Source organism: Syngnathus scovelli, chromosome 19 (genome assembly GCF_024217435.2).
Source record: "Syngnathus scovelli strain Florida chromosome 19, RoL_Ssco_1.2, whole genome shotgun sequence".
Classification (NCBI taxonomy): domain Eukaryota; kingdom Metazoa; phylum Chordata; class Actinopteri; order Syngnathiformes; family Syngnathidae; genus Syngnathus; species Syngnathus scovelli.
Window position 1 is genome coordinate 183,516 of NC_090865.1, and position 3,415 is coordinate 186,930.

Sequence of the window (3,415 nt, forward strand, 5' to 3'; positions counted from 1 at the left end):
TAAAGCTACATTTCAGGGCCTGATCCTCCAAATGCATTGGTAGCAAGTTTGAAGAAGTGAGTTGTCGTATACTAAGGGCCCATTTACAAGAAGCAATAGGCCTGCAGCTGCGGCTGGCCAATCAACACGCACAGAAAAAAAGAAAGAACTGACACGTCTTGGTTCAAACACCTGCTTGGCTTCCTCTTTTGCCAGAGCAATTTGCTGATTTTTTTTACAGTGGCCATTCATTAGCGGGCAGGCGGGCGGGCGGGCTCGGAAATGACAGTGTAGGCACTTCCTAATGGCGTGCTTTTGGGCTCCAAAAGGAGACAAGACCGAGAGCACAAAGAAAGCGGATGATTGCAGAGTTAGTGTCCGCCGAGCTGGCACGGAAACCTTCCGCCGGCTCGGCTCCAATTGTGAGGGCAGATGTTGCCGCGGGCCCTCAGGCAAGGCGCTCAGTGGCTGGCTGGCTGGCTGGCTGGCTGACTGGCTGAGGCCCAAGCAGCTGCTGTGTCAAGCGTCGCTCGGCATCCGTCAAACTAGGCTTGACCGCAAGGGCTGCACTTCAACGCCATGTGCGTACAACAAAAAGCCCGGCAGCCTGCAGTCACCGTCAAGGCAGCCAGCGCTTTTCACCAACCAGGATGCATGCGTGCGGCTGACAGAGATGAATGGCTGAGTAGCACTGGCGGGCGGGCGGGCCGGCCAAAGGATGTAGCTTAAGCCTGGGTACCAATTGCTTCCTGGTCGCAATTAGCCTGACTGCAAAAGGCGCTTACAGAAACACAAGTTTCCGTTTGGCCTGTTGACAATGTGAAGATGGAAAAGAGGTGGCTTCTTTTTTTTTTTTTGGTGGGGCTACATTGACAAGTTGGTGTTTTTTAGCCATCCGAGTGAACATAGCCAGTTGGATTTATTTCATGTGTCCTTCCTCCCTCCCTCCCTCCCTCCCTCCCAAAATCAATTTTCATGGACACAAATGTACACACAGTGTGCTGCTTTCAACTATTTCAAAGATAAGCTGATATTTTCATTGATGATACTAACGGACGGACCGATTTTTTTTTTCCCAAACAAACAGCTAATCAGTTGACATAGCGAACATTTATATGGAAAAAGCGATCTTTTGCCTGCAACAATTTTGGCCGATGCGCGTAATCACATTTTGATTTCTTTCCTTGAGGTTGCGGCTAAGTCACACCGGATTGAAGTGGCTTTTACAGCTTTCCTTAATTGATTGGCCCAGCCCAGCCCGGCCCGGCCCAGCCCAGCCCGGAGGACTTCCTTTTCTTAGCAGCGGGCAGGGAGTTAACGGAGACATGATTAGGTGAAGTGCTGATTAAATGAGGACCAAAAAAGGCAATCTCTGTTTCCATCTGATCTTAATTAGGAGTGCTGATGATGAAGGCAATTACAAGACTTCAACAAGCAGAGGACAACAATTTAAGGAATGGAAGAAAACAATTGAAACATAATGATGTGAGCCACCGCCACACGCTTGCAAGTTATTGTAATTGGCTTTGACTTCATGTAACACCATTATTGGCATTATTTTGAGGGTCCATCCGTTTCCTATATTGCCTATTCTCAAAAGTATACAAACATAACATATATGTGTGCATGCAAACGCAGAGGACCAGTCAAAAGGATGGATAATTACCGAGTTATTTTTACATGCCCTTCAAATCAAATCAACTTTTTGTCTTATTTCATTAAAAAGACAACAAAGACGCAAAAGAAATGCTCAAGTGCCTTTTGGGGCTTTTCCTTCCCCTGGAGAACTCCAGATAGATCAATGGAGAAAACAAGAGGTTTTTGACTATCATCTACTCCAGGGGTGGGGCAATTGCGGTCCTCCTCGAGGGCCGGCCCCGGCCGGCCGGTGCTGTCCTGCATCTTTTATAGGTAGGTCTCCCTGCTTCAAATGGTCAGGCTGACCATTTGAATCAGGTGTGTTGCAACAGGGTGACATAGAAAACATGCAGGACAACACCGGCCGGGCTGAGGGGGGCCTCGACGAGGACCTCAATTGCCCACCCAGAGTAGATTCTACTCGGAAACAAGCGCCCGACTCTGAATTGTTTTGCCGCTCACTTTTAGATTCGGTCTTGCACTGACATCTAGTGGAGGAATGAAATACTGCAAATGTCTTCTTGAACCATTGCATGCGCCAAGAACACGCTGGGAGTTGGCGCTTGGAAGAAATGACGTGCAGCGTGAAAGGAGACTTTGACGCCCGCCGGCCGCTTCATAGAAAAACAAGGCAAATCGTCAAAGTTGAATGGGATCTTTTCTCTTCTGTGTTCGGAAAGCACTTTGTCGTAAGGGTGGGTGGGTGGATGGGTGGGGGTACTGTACTGTACGTACCGTATGGATGGATGGCTGGATGGCTGGATGGAAGGGCCACTAGTGTTGTTAGCCTTAAAGTTGCAGGGCTGTCAGCCGGCAGGCAGTCCCTGATCGGAGGGAGGCCCACACATTTTCCAAGCAGCCGCCGACGCCTGTAAATTCAATGATCCAATGAAAATTCGGAAACCGGGACATTTCCTCACTTTCTTAAAAACATTACCAAAAAAAAACACGCACGGGACAGGATGTGAAATGCAAACATTTTAAAGACATTTAAAAATAAAACATTTAAAAGCTTGAATGTAACACATTGATGGATTTGATGGAAATATGAATTGTTACAAGAGATCGATGTCAGGATTGAGTTGAGCCAGGGTGACCAAATGCAGCTTGAACCAGGATTCATTGAAGGGAAAGGGGAATCGGCGGAAAGAGGCTCACGGACAGCGAGCGGGAAACGGGATTCGCCTCGCACCAAGCGCAGACTAGGAAGACGTTCTGACCTTGAGCCTACCCGGCGAAGACGCAACAGGCGTGGACGACACAAACGGGAAGCAACAGGGGACACCGACGGAGAGGAAGCACGCGGATAGGGTTTAAATACATCAGGGAGCAGGTGACAGTCAGTGCCGTAATGAAGGGGTGTGGCTGAGGCAAGTTGCCGGCGGCGCAGGTGGCTGAGCGTCCTCCGCCACGGACGGACGGACGGACTCGCAGGTGGCTGAGCGTCCTCCGCCACGGACGGACGGACGGACGGACTCGCAGGTGGCTGAGCGACCTCCGCCACTCGGTTGTGACAATCGACCACTATAGTGTGCAAACACATTTCTCTTTGCTTTTTCATCACTTTTGTGCCCCAAATAAAAGGTGTAATTCACTTCAAATGGAAATACTTTGATCATCTTAACTGACCTAAAAAAAGACAAAGTTTGATATATTGTCAGACATTTGGGGGGATCTCTATCATTTGAATGCAATTGCATAATAGGCGTGCATGTAATCTTCATGGTGACTGTCATCTAAAGCGTTGTGACATCATTAGTGTTGACTCCTTGATTAAGACAAAGGACATAAAGTCTTC

General features: G+C 48.6%; 1 long non-coding RNA gene across 1 annotated transcript; it reads right to left on the minus strand.

The window, feature by feature from the left end:
- Positions 1–1,348: 1,348 nt before the first annotated feature.
- Positions 1,349–3,062, minus strand: LOC125986666 (uncharacterized). Its single transcript, XR_007487735.2, has 3 exons — positions 2,838–3,062; positions 2,353–2,486; positions 1,349–2,231 (listed from the first exon to the last, which is right to left on the minus strand). It is a non-coding gene; the product is annotated as an uncharacterized lncRNA (long non-coding RNA).
- Between the last annotated feature and the right edge of the window lie 353 nt (positions 3,063–3,415).